At 37.5% G+C, this 20,128-nt stretch overlaps 1 pseudogene; it reads right to left on the minus strand.

Annotated features, from left to right (window-relative positions):
- Nucleotides 1–1,822: 1,822 nt before the first annotated feature.
- Nucleotides 1,823–8,248, minus strand: LOC148589895 (uncharacterized; annotated as a pseudogene).
- Between the last annotated feature and the right edge of the window lie 11,880 nt (nucleotides 8,249–20,128).

Raw genomic sequence — 20,128 nt, forward strand, 5'->3', positions numbered from 1 at the left:
GACCCATTTGTGTTCATGGGACTGCACAGAATCTCATTCAAATGGATAGAATTTCACAGTTATAATCATTTTTAAATGAGAGGAAGCAACAACTCCAATTACCATTCTAGCCAACAAAGGTCGGCAAGAAAATTTCAAGAATGACTACCATCCTTGGCAGAAGGTTTTAGATATAGGTCGTCCCTGTAAGTTGAATACAATGGAAGATCAAGAGCTTGCTCTGCGATTCTCTCGTGCTTGTGAATCTTTGCAACCAGGCTTTCGAGGGATGGAAAGTTTGCCTATTACATTTCACACCAACGTTCAACAGTTGATTCAACATAAGAGTGGAAGAAGCACAAGATTATGGGTCGTTTGGATTTGTAATTTTAAATCGAGTGACTAAAAAATATGATTCAAAAAATAACTTCAAAATGTGTAATCTAAAAACACAGTTAAATGTTTGGTAAAATTACAGTTTAGTATTTTAAAATCATGTATTTTTTTAAAAAACACACCCCTTCCTTGACTTGAAAACGCATAGCTATACATTTTTCGCGAGCTTGTTTAAAATCACACTTTTGACCTTTTGAAATTGCAAAGCCAAACCGACTAGCAATGGGACAAAAAATTGCAAAAGAGTAATTGTATATAATATTATAATAGCACCTCAGGTCGTATATAACCAACCACAACAAGACGCAAATCCTCCCCACAGAAATCTTCAGCAAAGTCATGAAGCAACCATGGCTCTTGCATTATAAATTAGAGTTAAGCAGGAAAAAGAAAAAAAAGGAAGAAAGAAATTCAGAGGCTACAATTTGTGTCTCGTTACACTCACTATAGTCTTTTCTGGGTTGTTAAAATATGGGTTCCAGCCAATGATCATGATCATTTTTTAAACGACTCTATTTGATACTCAAGCCCAACCAAAATATACCCCTGAGGGATGTTCTGAAAGGAGATCGAGTTGAATAGCCCTCGGTGGATAGATTAGCTGAAAATATAGAAAACTTTTTAGACTAACACAATGCCACAAAATTATCAAGCAAAAGAGGTTGAAATAGTGTGGATATATGTATAACGTGTAATAACCCCCAATAGAGACTGGTGCGATTCAATTCAACACTTTGTTCGTTCGGGTTTCATTGTTGATAACTTGCCAAGTTGCTATACATAAACAGAATTTCAGGCGAACCACTAAAAGTTGCAGCCAATAAATTCACGATGGTGTTGAGAAGCATTAGCTTTTAGTTAAACTTAGCTGCGAAGCCGAGGTATACTAGTGTTTTTATATACATAACTAACGCTAGGCAGAATTAAAATTGTTCTAGAGACGTATAATAGCAGCATAAACTAAGAATATTTGAAGATTAAAAAGGAAATTCAAGAAGATAGAAAGTAACAAATAGGAAATAGAATGACTCTAATTGAACTAAATAAGCAAACATATAATTAATTCTGAAAGACTTAAATTTAATTGATAGTTCAAACTAAATTGAAAAATAACAAAGACTAGTTGCATTTATATAGGCTAGGCACCTCCTAATTTAACAAGAAAAAGGAAAACCACACCTAATTGGAAAAGAAAAACTTAATCATAATAGAAAAGGAAAAACAAAATCCTAATGGAAAATGGAAAAACCAATCCTTATTAAAAAGGAAAATTAAAAATACAAGTATAATTAAAATAAAAGCTATGTCGATTTTTTCCTGCCTGCATCAATTGCAAAACAACTCGATCCATCCCCTACAGGAAGGATATAAAGATACAGAAAAAATCTTCTGCCCATGCTCCTTTTTATTTTTTATTTTTAAATAAAAAGCCATTGGATTGACCAGTTTATTCAGACGAAATTTCTGCTCTTTCAAAACCAAAATATTGGAAGTGATCCCCTATGCCAAGATGAGCCATTAATAACCAGACAAATGTGATAAGCTCTCCTCCTTTGCTTAGTTGAGCAACATGAGCATTGGCCTTGCAATGGCTTGCAGCATAAGACAACAATTCCACCCACACTTCACTCATTATCTTCCATCTCTTCTGCCCCTCCAACTTTCCTAGCTCTTTAGCAAGAATACATGCATCAAACAACACAGATTTGCTTCTGTTTCCCTTCACCTTAGCAGGTTTCACAACAGTATTTACTTCAAGGATTCTAGTACAAGCCTGTTTATGTTCTTGATCTTGTTCTTGTCCTAGGTCGACCTTTTCGTTGAAGAATCTTTTGGCATCGGCAAGGGTATCGCGGAATGTTCTTTGGCCAATACCTGCTACACCAGACATCATAGTGGGCTGCATAACAAGAAGATATAACATATAATCTGAAAGGATTTTACAAAATTCACGACGATTACTAGTGTCTTCATCACTCTCATTGATTGTATGGGTATGATAGCAGAGATCTGTAGCAATATGTCATAACATAAGGCTCTCATCACAATCAACGTGGGCAATATAATCCTCAAACTTGCTACTCTCAATGCCAATAATCCCAGAAATATTTTGTAGAACCCTATATCCTCGGGTTGAACGTATCCTCCTCGCATTTTCAGGATTACGTGCGAAATCGGAGTACTTTTTCAGCTCATCAAAGATGAAAACCCATAGCTTTTTTGTTAATGGTTTCATGGAAACGTATTTCATCCGATCATAGAAATCCTTGAGGCCCAATTTTTCACTGACATAAATTAATATCCGGCCAAAAAAATAATTAAGGGGTGTAAGGTTCTTTTTTGAACGTTCTTGTAGACTATAATCTATAAAATTGTATGTATCCAATGATTCATGCCACCTCCGGAATAGGATTCGTCTAGCCCGTCCCCAGCAACTCATTGATTCTATATCTTCCCCCCAGTTTATCTTCTTGAGATGGAGAAAGTAAATGTTTATTACTCTCCATCTTTTATTCCTCGACAACTGCAGGGTGGAAGCAAGAGCAACAGTCCAATCAGAGAAAGCCATCATAAAGAGAGCAATTGTATCCAAGGCTATGGCACCAAAGAGAAAGGTATAGGTAATTTCAACGTCAATCTTGCCAAAACCATGCTTATCTATTGAATAGAAGGTTGAAAGAGCTGCAACAACCGCACAACTGGATATAAACCGGGCAAAGTATCCAAATATTGAATGTATCACGACAGCCTTCGTATAGAGTACTGTATACAAGAAGTTGAGTTCAACTGCTACGACGTTCAAAACAACTTCTGCGCTTCCCCCACCGAAAAAATCTCGGCTGTCCCGACGCTCATGGATATTAAAGATGTGATCCACAATGAGACCCTTGAACATTTTGAAGAAGTGATAAGCAAGTCTCACCTCTACAGCAGTAGAATCGACATCGGGTGGTATAAAGTTGCTCATGGGTACTATTCGGCCAGCTTGGGGTTTGTTATAGAATTTTCTTCTTTCAAATTCCTCCATTAACTCTGCATAGTTAAGTCCTGGTTCAGGCGCTTGAAGCATGGATTTTCGAAATGTATTCAGGTTTGCTTGAAATAAAGCATATGTTCGCTCACCATACTTGATGGTTCCAGCGACAAACAGAAGGAGAGTAGGGACCCATAACTTGTTACTGGGAAGGGATTGGCCAAAGATAATAGTAGAAGTCACAACCTGGCTTAGGAGCCCAACCAAGTGCCTTAGCCAGAGAGCATTATCCTCCAGAGCAAAAGCAGTTACGGTATCTGGACCACCAAGGTGTAACAAAAGAAAGGGAGCCCAAAACACCAGAATGTCAGCATGATCATCAAATTTTTGAGTATATTTTTGACGGCTGGAAATAAGTCCCAATGCAAAGATAGCAGCCCAATCGGCCAGCAAGTAAGCTACCCAAATCAGCGAGATTACCATCACATTTCCTGTGCGTTTTCTAAATGGTGCAAACAGAATTAGAATGATCTGTAGTGAGAGACTGAACAAAACGAAACCTTGGATGCTCCATTCATCATACAACTTCTTGATGGAGTTAGACATATATATCCTTCCCTTGGTAATTGTTTAATTTTCTTTCTCCTTAATTTCTAATTTCACCCCTGTTGATGACAACTTTAAGTGTTAGTTTTTAAGTTGCTAACACAAAAGCAGGAGGTAGATAGATATAGATTTATATTATGCTATTTTGTACGACAAGTCGAATAATATATAGTCGGTCAGAGTAATAGATTATTTTGTAGACTGTTATTTATACTACTATGTACTACATAATTTAATAATGTGATAGTGAAAATTAATCATTGGATCAGTACTTTAAAAAAAATATGAAAAGTTGATTTTCACTATAATGTTATCTCAGTTGTATAACAATTTATTTACTCAATTGTTTATAATAGTCAAAAACATGATTATTACTCACTATAATAGTTGGTATATGAGTTGACTGCATAATATAACGGTTCAATTATGGACAAAAAGTTTGTTAACAGCTTTTCTATAAGAATAGTTGTATCCACACAAAGACTAAAATAAATTATAAAATTGACAACGGTGAAGACTAACTCTAGGGACAAATTATAAACACAAAGATTGCATAAATACGTACATTGAGGGCAGGTAAAAGGTAGCTCTAATAGAACATAAAAAGGAAACATCATATGGTCAACACATGATTACTCATTGTAATAGTTGGCATAAGAGTTGACAGTATAATATAGAGTAATTTTAGGGGGCCTACTTGTGTCTTACTAGTGTCCTACTAAGAATGATGTAGCTATTAAAATCACCATTGAGCTTATGATTGATGAATTTTGATCAAATGGTGATTTTAATAGCCATATTATTTTTCGTAGGACACAAGTGAACCTTCTAGAATTACTCGTATAATATAATGGTTTAACTATAGATCACCAAAGTTTGTGGACAGCTTTTCTATAAGAATAACTGTATCCAACGAAAGACTAAAATAAATTATAAAAATGACGACAACGGCTTACATTGAATGAACAAACTTTTAAACATGTTTGTAAAATCTTATATAATTACATTCAAGGACGTAACATGTTTATTTGTAAGACAATAAAACTTTATATGCATTACAATCGTATTACTTCGGCAACTTTATGGACAAACTATAAATACAATTAATTAAATGATTCGGGTTATGGTTGAGTTATATAGTTTTATACTTATTGTTCGATATGACTCAAACTTGACACTAGGGCTAGCAATTTTTTAAACAATCCGCAAACTCGACATGAACCTAACACGGAATTAGATGGTTTAGATTAAGAAGTTTGACCCGTTTAATTAAATGTATCGGGATATAATTGATCTATATTGTCTTATATTCATACATCAACAAAACCCAAACCCAATATTTGATAGTATTTTTTACCTTTATAATTGTTCTGGAAGCAAATTGAGCACTCGGTGAAAGTAATAATAATAACACTAATAATAATAATTTAGCTGACTAAGAAATGTTAGAAACTGGGCCCACATGCCATGTACAATTTAAGTATACAAAAATTAAGCTGTCTATGTCAAAAAAAAAAAAAAAAAAGAGGAGGTGTTCAGTAATTTATCACAAATTATAATTATTTGTGGAATTATAATTGAAATAGATTTTATTCTGAATTTTTATTACTTAATGAGATGAATAATTAAGAAAAAGTTTTAATTGATCGTCCGTATATGACCTAGCTAGCCTATGAATACAGAAACATGTTTATTCCATGTATGAGGTATTAGTGGGCATAGCTTAGAAGACACCTCTTTGACTAAAAATTAAAAAAAATTATTCATAGTTCATGTTGCTTAAGTTATTTGTTTCGCTCAAGTATGAACGTAGGTAATTTTAAATCTTTTTCCATTGCATATTTCAACATATTATTGTTTTGAATATTACAAGAAATTGTTTGTCTTTAGGATGCTATTATCCACCCAAGAAATCCTGGGATTTAACTAGTTTTTGTCCAAAATAATTGGGTCTTTGGTTTAAATTAGGTGTCAGAACATTTGCATTGAGTTAGCTAAAATAGATTGCAATCTAAAATTTAGATAAAACTCTCCTACATTCAATTAGTCATCTCCACTTTGTAATTTCGTCCAACTTCCATTTATAAATTGACAGAAATTCATGTCAATACCCTTAAAAACTCGACACATATCCTTAAAAAAAATTTAAAGAAAAAAAACCAAAATTATTAAAAACATTAAAAATTAAAAAAAATGGTGGCTGGAGCCACCCCAAAGCCACTTTTTTTTCTTTTTTTTTTTAATTGTTTGTTTTAATTTTTTTTAATAATTTTAGTTTTTAAATTATATTTTTAAAAACATGTGTCGAATTTTTAAGGATATTGTCATTGATTTCTGCTAATTTATGGATGAAAATTAGAATGAAGTACTATATTTGTTTTTAGCCATAAGCAATGTACTACCTGCTATACAAAATGAAACCTAGGTGAGTAAAAATAAAGTAGTTAAACCACACCGGTGTAAAATGTATTTAACCCTTTATAAAATAATAATAATAAAAAAAATACTTAGTTAAAATTTAGAGAAAAATATGGGAATGCTTGATAAGATTTGAAGTTTAAAGGCTTGTGGCGGAATCTAAGTCTCATGTGCTTCTTGTAATCGAGGTGACCTTTATAGTTTATACTATATCAAGTTAAATTGTAGGACCCTCTTTAGCCATGTGATGTACAAGGGTGAAACATACCTGCCACCAAACTGAAAGGGAATGGATAAAGATATCAGAGTTCCCTTGACGTTCTTGGAAGCAAGTTCTCGGCTTCGGTATTGAGGCGGTCGACAAGATTTGGGATAGTGGACTTGCTTGTTTCCTTACTAACGGTCGGCTGGGATGAAAATGCTATTGTTTTGGAAAAAAGAATCACAAATGGAAGAGATCGAGAGGTGTCAATGTCACACAAAAATGGGAAGCCAATATCTGATGTGTAAGTTAAAATCAAAACTGGGATTTATAGATGTTTTTCGTCGAGAATAATTGGGACTTCAGGTTCAATATGTCATTCTTATTCGCAAGTTTAAGGGCTTTGTCATGGAATTTGAATCTCAAGCACATGAAGCAAACTCGTCTCTATATGCTTCTTGCAATTGAAGTGAGGTTTATCCTATACCAAGTTAAACTCATTGATGTGTGCCCTTTTGGAATCCATGTTGTCAAAGTTTCTAGGGATATTTCAAGCTTTTACTATAAATTATTTATAAAATTGACTTAAGAGTCCATAATTTGTAAAATGATTAATCATTTTCACTCTTCACACTTCACAGGAGAGAGAAGAGTTTAATCATTTCATCAATTATATCAACATTGTAAGTGGCTTTTAAGAAAAATTGTAGTATCCATTCTTATCTTACAATTGGTTCAAAGTATAATTAAACAAGAATAGTGTTTGACATGTATCCATTCTAACGTCTTTAGCACAACTAGAATACAACCTTTTCACTTTATCCTATTCCCTCGTATCTTCGTACCTTCTCCCTACTCTCATAAGCAAGGCATTATTTTTTGAAAAGTGTCAAAAATTATTGAAACATTCCTTCGAAACTTAGAAATCGTAAAAACGTACCTTCGAAACTTTGGACTAGTTATTTCACGTTACCACATCTTCATGTTCAAACTATTTTTTACTCATGGCGATTCTTGCTATTAGAGCAATAGGCACACAATCAACAACTATTGTTTGCTTTAACTAAATACTGTTCTGTCAGAAGTCTAGGGGGTTTGTTGAACACCCTCCCACTGCACCCTCAAATACCATTCATGTATTATTTATTATTTATTTTATTTTATTTTTAAATATATCAACATCAAAATATTCTCACTTTTTATATCACATTATTTACTTTTTATTACTATTTAAACAAAAAAATAACTATAAAATAAAACTTTTTCACTTTTTATACCAATTATTACTCTTATTTATTTTTTTATTTTTTGCCAACTCATAAATTAGGCGTGTATGCTGTTTACCAAATAATGCCTATGTATTTTGCAACAACTGAACGCAAAAAAAAAAAATAAATAAATAAAAAAAAAATAAATAGAGGAAAGGCTTAAAGAACAAGAAGTGGATCATGAACTCATGATCAAAAAATCTTAATTCGTAATCTTCAAAACATCAATCTCCCTGAAGGAATTTCCAAGCCCCTTTGATTTTAGAGGATCTCGCGGAATGTGCCTTTGATATGGTCCCCTATGGCGGTCGAGTTTGCTTGACAGAATCGATCGTTGATCGGCTTCAAAGAGCCAATTGTGAGGCTGAGCCTTGCCCACAAGATGGGCTCTGGAGGCTTGCCCATGCGCCTATTTGGCAGCCCATTCTCCAACAGTTTATAATTATTTCCCCTTCCAAATGAAGGGAAGCAAGAACTCCAATTGCCATTATAGCCAACAACGTCGGGAAATGTTTCTATTAATATGAGACAAATGGCTTCAATGAATAAAATTAGCATGAATAACAAATAGATATGCTAGATTTTCAAAATTTCACAAGCTTCCATGGCTTAACTACAATTTCAAACTTAATAGAGTCTATTGCAAACTTACAAGTTCAAAAAATATATTCTTAGTAAGCATCCAACCAAAACTTCTGCAAAATGTATATTTCCCACTCAGAATTTTAACAAATGACGCTGTCAAGTAATCCATGTTATCCACTGGGCTCAAAATAGTACATGGAATGCAAATAGATAGACAAAAGCATACAGTAATCAGACGTCCATCCTCCTCCCAATTAAGACAAACAACAGCAACAATGTGGAACTTTAAACTTCTCAACAACTTTTCATTCTGCTTGACATTAAAGAATAACCGGTATTAGCGAAGGTATAAGAAATGAAAAATATAAATTCTAGTATAAATTTCACGGTTGTACAACCAACTAATGAGTTAGAGAAATCTAGGAGTTAGAAAAAGTAACAACCAACTAATGAGTACCGGCCAATAGCAAGTTCGAACAATAAAGTAAGGCTACTAACTTCAACGTCGTGCAGTGAGAGTACTGTTCCATCTTCAAGCCCAACAGCTATGGCTTTACCGTCAGGTCGCCAACATAATGATGTTATGCACCTTCAATTCCTAGAAAATGTTTTAAGAATTCAGTAATTAAGTACACTACTAAGGCACTTTTCGCGAATGTTGAAATCCAACAGCAAAATTTGAACCCAAAATAAAAAATAAGAAATAAGAAACTTTTTTTAATTTTTTTTTTTTATATATATATAATCAGAGCAGTATACCATATACACATACAAATATAGATATATACATGTGTGTATTGAATTAAGTAAAACCAAATTATGATCAATTGAATAGGAAACTACAACAATCAACCAACTGAACGACTTAATTTGGATTCTGAAATTTGCAACAGATTAATACAAGTCGTGGAAATTGAGTTAGGCAAAAGAGAGAGAGAGAGAGACAATCACCAGGAGAAGTTGTCCACAAGCTCTGCCAATTGAAACGATGCAGCAAAATCTTGGAGTCTACCGTAACCACGGCCAGCAAATCCTTCTCGGGGTTCCATTCCGAAATTTTTATCTGCCATTGTAAATCCCCGAATTAGAAAATGCACGCACACATACACACAGCACAGCACACATGTACAGCCACATTGAAAACCTGAGAGGCGACTGGTTTGTCGAATTGAAGCTGAAAAGGAAGCACACGCTAGGAATCGTCGGTTTTCATGGATGAAACTTGGAAAAGGTGGTCGATCAGAGATCAGTAGTTGAATCAGTGAGACTAATAAATTGCGAAGAACATATAAAACCCTAGAAGATTAAGCCACTACCACACTGCCAGTAAGACGACGCCGTTTGGGGGAGGAGAAATGAGAGAAATGTAATGCAAGTGCGCATGAAGTGAAAGAAGAAGAAGAGGAGAAGGAGGAGAGCTTGAGCGGTGGCGATTGCCAGGAGCTGCTGGTGTTGGAAGTGGGAGAAAGAGGGCGGGCTTTTTGGGTTTCAACTTTTAATAGATTAGTTGAGTGGTTTATTTTACTAAAGGAAATTTCGTCATTAGGACATGGTTAATGATTTGGTACTTTGAAGGGATTGCTACAATTAAAAGTTTAAGGAAATATTATTAATTAAATAGTAATTTGATGGGTACCTAAACTTTACTCCTTTTTTTTCTTTTTTTATTTATTTATTTATTTATTTATTTTATTTTTTATGTATAGTTTGAAGGGATATGTTGACTTTATCATTATTTTATTTTATTTTATTTTTATGCATGCCAACAGAGCTTAAAATTAAGTGACAATTTTCACAACATCCTTCTATTTTATAATATGAAAAATTATATATATATATATATATATACCTGCAGATGGACGTACGGATTAGAGAGGCCTAAGGAGAGGAGCAAGACAGAGAGAGGTCGGAGTACTGCCGGAGGGAGAGAGTGATGGCCAGAGTATCGCCAGAGGGAGAGAGTGGCGGGCTTTTAGCTTGTTGGGCTTTTTTAGGGTTCAAATTTGACCTAGCTAGAGAGAGCGAGTGAGGGAGAGAGCGAGCCGTGAAAGAGAGAGCAAGCTGTGAGAGAGAGAACGGTCACCGGTGGCCGGAGGAAAAAATGGGAGGGGTCTGTGCGCGGGAGGAGAAAAGAGAAGGAGGGAGAAGGCGATGAAAAGGCATGATGCAGGCGCGCATTCTCTAAGTAAATTTATGACGTGTCCACATTTGACATGTCATAAATTATTGACGTACCATATGTGGCACGTCAACTCTTTGTGGCACGTCAATAATTTCTCAGCATGTAACGCATCAATAATTCAATAATATTGAATTTTTAATGAAATTTCTTAATTACTTCTAATTAATATTTAATGTGTTGACCAGGTGAGAAAATCAAAACTAAACAAACCATGAATATTGAGTTGTTCAACGCAGAAAAAGAGGGTCAATTATTTGGGTCAACCAAATTAGTTGGGGTGGTTTGAATTTAAAGAGGGGTCCATTAATTTTTTTTTAGTTTATAGAATATACTGATCATCCGACCAACTATACTTATAATAATTAAGAAAAATACTAGATTTACAATTATTTTGAAATTCATTTATATTTTTTCCTCCTGAATTAATTAAGGAGGGAAGAAGGTCTGTGCCCTTTGGTCGGATTCATAATTAATATTTAATTACCCAATAATATTGAATTTTTATTAAATATTTAATTACTTCTGAAAAATAAATGGGTTCTATTTTGCTCACTTGGTTTTTAAAAATATATATAGTTTTTTTTTTTTTTGATAAATGAAGACTTTATTGATGAATCACTAATCAGGAATACAAACAACTCCAAAATGAACAACAACTCTGTTGCATTCTAAACCACCCTCATGTTCCCTGATAATCAAATTTCTCCCTGATGGAATATAGACCATGATGTGCGCCACCCTAAGGTTACCCAACATCATGACCCCCGTCAGGTTCTGCGAAATCTGATAGGGAACTAGCTCGCCTAGCATTTGCCTCTGAGAAATCTAGAATAGCAATATTGGCTTGTTGAACCAATGCATCCAGATGACTAAACAGACCTTCATGGACCAGCGCATTCCTCCTATGCCACACTCTCCGGGCTATCCCTGCAAACAAACATAGTTCTTTTGGTTCGCAGCTCGTGAATAATTCCTCCATCACCCTCGCAAAAGTTGGACCACCTAGGGAGCTCTTTTGGAACTTTTTCAGGCTGGCACTCTAGACGTCCCTCACCGATGGGCAATCCCACAAGATGTGGAAGTTGGTCTCATCTTCTCGCCTACACACTGGACACAGCGCATCTCCTTCAATCTTCCTTCGGCATAAGTTCACTTTGGTGGGCAGGATCTCATGATAGGCGCGCCAAAGGAAGTTCTTCTCCACGTTGGGGATTTTAAGACCCCATAAGGTACCCCACAACTTCTTTAAAAATCCAGTATGGGAGCTGCTCGCCTGCTTCTGTGTTTCCTTCCGCATGGCCACATGATAAGCACTCTTTACACTAAAGAGACCAGTGGAAGTTTCCCTCCAGATGACAGTATCAGTGCAGTATAATCTTACAGGTATGGACAGAATGGCTTCCACCTCTCCCGGGACAAACACCCTCTCGAGCAACTCTTTGTTCCACCTTTGAAGATCTCGATCAATGAGTTCCGCCACCTTTGCTCCCGGTTCAAGGATCCGAGGGGTCGATTGTATAGCGAAAGTAGTTGGAGGGGGGACCCATTTATCGCCCCAAATCTTCGTATTTTCTCCATTGCCAATCCTCCAAAACAGGCCCTCTTGCAACAGTTCACATGCACCTACAATGCTCCTCCAGGCATAGGATGGTTTGTGCCCCACTTTTGCCTCAAGAATAGAACTGTGAGCATAATATTTTGCCGACAAGATGCGAGCGACTAGGCTGTCCGGCTCTCGCCATAACCGCCAACATTGTTTAGCAAGGAGAGCCTTGTTAAAACATCTAAAGTCCCGAAACCCCATCCCTCCTTTAGACTTAGGAAAGCCCATCTTGTGCCAACTCATCCAATGTACGCTTGAGGCGCCCCACCAAAACTGTTGCATGAGAGAGTTTAGTTGGGAACATAATGTATTAGGAAGCCTAAATACACTCATACAGTAGGTGGGAATTGCTTGTACCACCGCCTTGAGTAAAATTTCCCGCCCCGCCTGGGATAAAAGTTTGAGTTTCCAGTCTTGCAATTTTTTCCACACCCTATCAATAATCCCTTTAAATTCTTTAGTCCGGGACTTACCCACCAAGGCTGGCAAGCCGAGATAGGTATCATATCTCTGGGAGCTTGGAATTCCCGCCACCTCAAGAATTTTCTGTCTCATATCTCCAGGGGTATTGTGGCTGAAAAAAATGGCTGTCTTGGAATGATTCAGTTTTTGTCCCGAGGCTCGTTCATAGCTGTGGAGAAGGCTAGAGATACGATTCCAGTGACCCAAATCTGCTCTACAAAATAGTAAACTGTCGTCAGCAAAAAATAAGTGATTTAGTCGAGGTCCCCGTTTAGAAGTAGGCACCCCTTCTAAGTCACCCTCTCTATCCGCCTTTAACAGTAACGAACTGAAGGCCTCAGCATAGATTAGAAATAAATAAGGAGACAGAGGGTCGCCTTGTCTGATTCCCCTGGTTGGCACAATCCTACCCGAAGGTACTCCATTAACCAAAGCTTCGTAGTGTGCTGAAGAGACACACATCATGACAAGTTTTATCCATTGGGGTGTGAAACCCAATCTCCCCATAACCGCCTCCAAGAATCCCCATTCCACCCTATTGTAAGCCTTACTCATATCTATTTTAACTGCCATGTACCCTTTCTTACCCCGCATTCGGGTTTGCATGGTATGGAGGGTTTCATACGCAGCCAAAATATTGTCTGAGATCAGGCGTCCAGGAATAAATGCACTTTGATACTGTGAGATAATGCTAGGTAAAATCTCTTTTAACCGATTGGCCAAAACCTTCGTCAAAATCTTGTATAGTACATTACACAAGCTAATCAGTCTAAATTCCGAGACACAAGTGGGGTTTAATGTCTTAGGAATAAGAGCTATATACGTAGCATTTATCGAACTATCCAGGACAGCATTATTGAGAGAGAAAAGTATAGATTTGCAAACCTCAGGGCCCACAATGTCCCAATTCTTCTGATAAAAGCCCGCATTGAAACCATCAGGACCTGGAGCTTTTAAATGGGCCATTTGGAAAAGAGCCGCCTTAATCTCGTCCTCCCCAAACGGTTTCATGATCGACTCGTTCATTGATTCCGTCACCCTCTCCTCTACCGACTCTAAACATTCGTCAAAACATGCAAAACCCCCCGTGGTAAATAAATTTGCAAAATAATTTTCAAAGGCTTGTGTAATTTCCTCCTGAGTCTTCCATAAATCTCCTCTTTCATCCCGGATTTGATTGATTTTGTTTACCTTTCGTCAGTAGTTCGCACATGCATGGAAGAATTTGGAGTTGCAATCTCCAAATTTGAGCCATTCCATTTTTGCGCGCTGTTTCCACTTTAAATTTTCTTGCTCTAGCTGGATTTTCAACTCCTTTTGGATTGCAATTGCATGCCCACCATCCGGATCATTTTCTCCACCTTGAAGGTCTGCCAGTTTTCGGCATTGCTCCCCATATATTCTGTTCGGTTTTTTGACTTCTTCCCGCTGCCATTTCATCAAGGACCGTTGACAAGCTGCCATCTTCTTCGTCAGAGAGAGCCACGGGTCTGTATGGTTAATGTTTCCCCTCCACGAGTTTTCTATGATTTCACGACACCGGCCATTTAACTCCTATCCTGCCTCAAATTTAAAGTTTCGAGCTCCCCTCTGAATGGCTGGCTGTTCGTTTAATCGCATAGATAGTGGAGAGTGATCCAACCAGATTGAAATCCCAACCACCACTTCCACTCCTTGAAATAATTCACACCAACCCTGGTTTGAAACTGCTCTATCGAGTCGTTCCTTGGTATAGTCAGTCCCTTCACGACCATTATTCCAAGTGAACCTAGGCCCCTTGTAACCCAAATCCGACAATCCACACACTTATAGAGTATGTTGGAAATTTTCCATTAGCCCCCGTCTACGTCCGTTTCCACCAACTTTTTCCTCTAGACAAATTATTTCATTGAAATCCCCAAAACACAACCACGGTGAAGGATCCATCGTAGCTATGTATTGAAGTAAGGTCCATGCCTCGGGTCTTTTGCTAGGGTCGGGATGACCATAAAAGCCCGTAAGCTTCCACGGAGTAACCCTCGGAGAAGCTAGAACCTTGGCATTAATGTGCCGACAACTGTAATTCAGAATTTCTACCCCTGATTTAGCCATCCACAACAAAGCCAATCCACCGCTTCGGCCAACACAGTCCACCACCATCATATGGTCAAAGCCCAGTTGAACTCTCGCCTGTTCCATCTTATTTGCCCTTAGCTTTGTCTCCATTAAGAAGACTATTTCGGTTTCTTTTCCTTTACCATCCGGCAAAGTTCCCGAACTGTCCGAAGGTTCCCAAGCCCTCGGCAGTTCCAACTGAGGAGATTCATTGCGGTCGGCAAGGCTGAGAGCCAGCCACCACCATTCCCGATCCATTTTTTCCATTGTTAACATTCCCACCAATTGGCTTCACAAGACGTCCTTCTCTCAGACGCCCCTTTTTTGCCACGTCCTCCACTCCACCATTGGAATCCCGCACCTTTTGTTTACCCAGATTTTCCCCACTGGAGACTCCAGGAGGCTTTAACCATCCATTGTTTTGCCAAGTATCATCACTTGCACGCCGCATAATGTGACACTCATCAAAATTGGCCGTTTTCATTTTTTCCTCCACATCGGCCATGGTAAAAAAGTTATTTCCCGACAGGGACCTTGTTTCTTTACCCCCAGCTCCCCTCCATCCAGCTGAATTACCATTTGGCCCCTCCCCTGCATTTAGTTGCTTCTCTTTTTGTGCTAGCTCAACCATAAAAACTGTTAAATGGTGCGGATCCTGGTCATAAGTGTGTTCGCGCTCCCTTCCTTTCTTATCCGCCCTTATCTCCTCTGCTGGCAGATTTTCATTTATTTCTCCCGAAAATTTTTCATCCCTGTTTCCTATCTTCATGCCGTCTTGCATGTTGTCACCTCTCCGATTCCCTCTCAGATTTTCCGGTCCCCGCTGTCCTCGGCGATGCACCTTTGGAAGGAAAGTTGGGCTCCGGGCTGCGCTCCTGAGTTGTTCGGTGCCCTCGCGCCGCCGTTCTTGACATCTCGGCGCCCCCCTCCTCCATGTTTGAAGACTTTTCCTCCCCTATCGGGCTTCTATTCCGTGGCCTCCTCCTGCTGGGAGAGAATCTATGACCACCCTCTTGTCTGCCATATCCTCCCCTATTTTTCCGTCGGGATTGAGGCGGGTCTCTGCGTTCTGGTTCCTGTCCAAGCCAGCCTCCGAACACCCTTTTAAGGGATGCTGCTCTGAGCCAGGGACCAAACTCAATAGGGGTGTTATGTTTTCTTGCATCGTTTCTCTTTGGACAACATGTCGCCCCATGTTTGATCCTACCACAACGGAAACAATATTTAGGGAGTCTTTCATATTGAAAAGTAATCAACATGGCAGTCCCATTGATGTTAATAATGCGCCCTCGCATCCAAGGTTTGGTCAAATCAAGATTGATTTTGACTCTTAAGAATTCACCCCATCCCATCCCTCCTTCATCCATGTCCACCTCTTCAACCTGCCCTATTGTTGACCCAATCTGATGACCAACATTGAGACTCATACATGCCAGAGGAAGGTGTAACATTCGTACCCAGAAGGCTGTTCTATCAAAACGATATTTTGCCAGGGGTGTTAACCCATCATAGTCCTCCACTGCGAACAGATTGCCCTCAAAGACCCATGGCCTCCCCTCCAGAACTCTTTTCTTATCCCTCTCAGTCACAAAATCTACCAGGAATAGATTATCCCCCAAGATTTTGAAAGAGGGGGTGCCCGCTGGCTTCCAAATTCGTAGTGGGGTGGCTCGTAAGGTCTCCTTACTCACCAGATGATTTGCGATTACCTTTCCCACCAAACAATTCTTACCTCTCCTGGTTCCTTCCTCCCACACGTGGTTTTGGATTTCAATTGCAGTGCCCTCCACCTCCGAAAAGGAGAAACTCTCCCACATCCTCTTGAGATCGTCCTCCATCTGTGTCTCGTCCATCACCGATAAAAGAAATTACTTCCACAGCTGCGGAGGAGATCCTACAGCTTGGAAAACAATCCTTCTACTCTAGGTTCCCGAGTCCCAGAGAGAAAACCCATTTCTTCACCAAGTGATACTACTATTGGAACAACAATAGCAAAATCTTGTTATCTAAACATAATTGAACCTACGTTGTAAATCAATATACTCCGTGAAGCAGTCCAAATTAATTAAGTTGGTTATTAAAATAATTCAACGATATAAAAATATATATATAGTTACTTAAGACTAGAAGAACCCCTAGCATTTGCCTATTTTTGTAATACATATATAATATTAATGGTTGATCCAATAACTACATACATAAATTAGCTATAATGAAACCGAGTAATCAAACTATATAATTATAATATGTTGGGAAGAAAATGATAGTCACATTTTCTCGATCTACATTGGGTGAATTTGCAAAAAGATAGACATCAATATAGAGATGTGCAATTAGAGGATGTATATATGTGTAGTTATATATTTCATGACCCAAGCTAGCTATATATACGAAAGGTCTAAATTAATAAGTCGGACTTTTGTTTATTAAGTGTTGTCAATCTGTAATTTTTTCAACGTTCTAGATTTGATTTTGAAAAGGTCTAAATTAATAAGTAGGATTTTTGTTTAATAAGTGGTATACCCTATGTGTTCAAATTAATAAGTAGGATTTTTGTTTTAAAAAATATATGATATTTGAAGACCTAAAAATTCAATTTAATCTCTATATATGCAATAAGTTATTGAGAGTGACTTCTATAAGGAGGTGGTGTAAACCTACTCCTTTGTGCCCACCACGAGTATTAAGTGATACTTCAGCATTTTAGAATAAATCTAAATTTAAGAAAAAAAACACTATCATACTAGATTATTCCACCTAAGCGTTAAAAAATCAATTTTTTTTTTTTTTTTTTTTTTTTTTTAAAAAAACAAAAATTGATGGGGTGACTGAGCCCGGCCACCCCATGGCCTAGAGGTGGCCCGCGCAGGCGACATCCAGCCCATATGGGGTGGCCGCGCGGGCCACCCCTAGGCCATGGGATGCCTAGGCGAGCCACCCCATGGGTGGAGGTGGCTGCGCAGGCCACATCTAGCCCATCTGAAGTGGCTCCCCGACCACCCTAAATGGGCTGGGGGTGGCGGTTGCAAATATTCTTAAAAAAAAAAAAAAAAAAAATTGAATAAACCTAAATAATCTGGTATTTTTGTTCTTATTTGGGTTTGTGCAATAATCCTAGGTGACAGCTTCTTATTGGTGGGCACAAAAAAGGTAGTTTACACCACTTCTTATAAGTTATACTCTAAGTTATTTAGTTCGATCTAATGAAAACAATCATTAATTAGAGAGAGAGAAAATAAATAAAAATAAAATAAACCATAAACAATATATCATTAATTTGAACACATAGGGTATACCAATTAATTACCTAATATATATATATTTTTTTGAAACACATAATAAATATGAATTAATGATATTATAATTAATCTTATTAATTAATAATTACAATTTACTGATTTATTGACGTGTCAAAATGCCACGTCAATACATATTGACGTGGCAACATGGCATGTCAATAATTATTGACGTGGCAACATGACCCGTCAATAATTATTGACGTGACATTGACTTATCAAAATGCCACGTCAATAAATATTGACGTGTCAAAATAACACGTCAATAATTTATTGACGTGCAGAAATGCCACGTTAATAACTATTGACGTGGCATTTTCGCACGTCAATAATTATTGACGTGAGAAAATGTGCCACGTTAATAAAGTTTTTATTGACATGTCAATAATTATTGACGTGCGAAAATGCGCCACGTCAATAAAGTTTTTATTGACATGTCAATTTCACCACGTCACTAATTAGTGACATGACATAAAGTGTGTTACTGTTTGCTACTTCAAAAAACCCCCTTTTTTTTTTTTTCTAGTGTCAGACCCATTTGTGTTCATGGGACTGCATAGAATCTCATTCAAAAGGAGAGAATTTCACAGTTGTAATCATTTCCCTTTTAAAATGAGAGGAAGCAACAACTCCAATCACCATTATAGCCAACAAGGTCAACAAGATGTATTTTGAAAATTTAAAAAATGACTACCATCCTTGACAGAGGGTTTCAGATATGGGTCGTCCTTGTAAGTTGAATACAATGGAAGATCAAGAGCTCTCTCTGCGATTCTCCCGTCCTCGTGAATCTTTGCAACCAAGCTCTCAAGGTATGGAAAGTTGGCCTACTACATTTCAAACCAACATTTGGATTTGTAGTTTCAAAACGTACAAATTGCGTATAATAAAATCATAGTTTCACCTTTAAAATCATATATTTTTAAAAACGTACTAGCAAGGGACAAAAGATTGCAAAAAAGTAATTGTATATAATAGCACCTCAGGTCGTACATAACCAACTACAACAAGACGCAAATCTTCCCCATAGAAATCTTCAGCAAAGTCATGAAGCAACCATGGTTCCTGCATTTTAAACTAGAGTTAACCAGAAAAAAAGAAAAAAAAAAAGGAAAAAAGAAATTCAGAGGGCTACAATTTATGTCTCGTTGCACTCACTCTAGTCTTTTCTGCGTACGTTGTTAAAATATGGGTTCCAGCCAATACTAATGACCATTTAAAAAACGCCTCTAGTTGATATTCGAGCCCAACCAAAATATACCCTTAAGGGATGTTCTATTGAATAAAGAGAAATGATTGAATTCATTATATTTTAACTATCTCTATAGTGAATGGATGAATTCACTATTGAATTTGTGTAGGCTTCACATGAGTCAACAAATCTAAGAGTTAATCTATTAAATTTGTATGTTGAAATAAAAAATAAAAATTAGGAAAAATATTAACGTGAATAATTTTTTATAAATAACCCTCGGTGGATATAGATTAGCTGAAAATATAAAGAACTTTTTAGATTAGCACAATGCCAAAAATTATCAAGCAAAAGAGGTCGAAGTAGTGTGGATATATATAAATAAAATGTATAACAACCCCAATATTGGTGCGATTCAATTCAACGCTTTGTTCATTCGGGTTTGATTATGTGTATAGATGTGCTGCATTGCTGATAAGTTCCTGATGTAGACTACAATGCTTGGGAGTATATGAGGAAGACCTGAATGGATGATTGTGTGAAGACGCTCCGAAAGATGGTGACACACGTAGCAAAAGAGGTAGTCCCTGAACCTGCGATCGATCGCACTCAAAGTGCGATCGAGCGCAGTGAACTTGATATGGAGAAGCCCTTGGAACTGCGACCGAGTCTGCGAACGAGCGCACGTTCGAGCGCACAAGTCCCTGGCAGTGCGATCAATCACACTATACCTGCGATCGAGCACACTCGGGGAATTCTATGTTATTTTTCCGCTGTTATTTGTTTTAAACCGACTTAGTTTACTTATTTTGCTAGGATCAAGGTTGTGGGAGTCCTAATTCCGTTCTTTACTAGTACTAGGGCTCTTGAG

Source organism: Corylus avellana, chromosome 1, assembly GCF_965113065.1.
Source record: "Corylus avellana chromosome 1, dhCorAvel1.hap1.2, whole genome shotgun sequence".
Taxonomy (NCBI): Eukaryota; Viridiplantae; Streptophyta; class Magnoliopsida; order Fagales; family Betulaceae; genus Corylus; species Corylus avellana.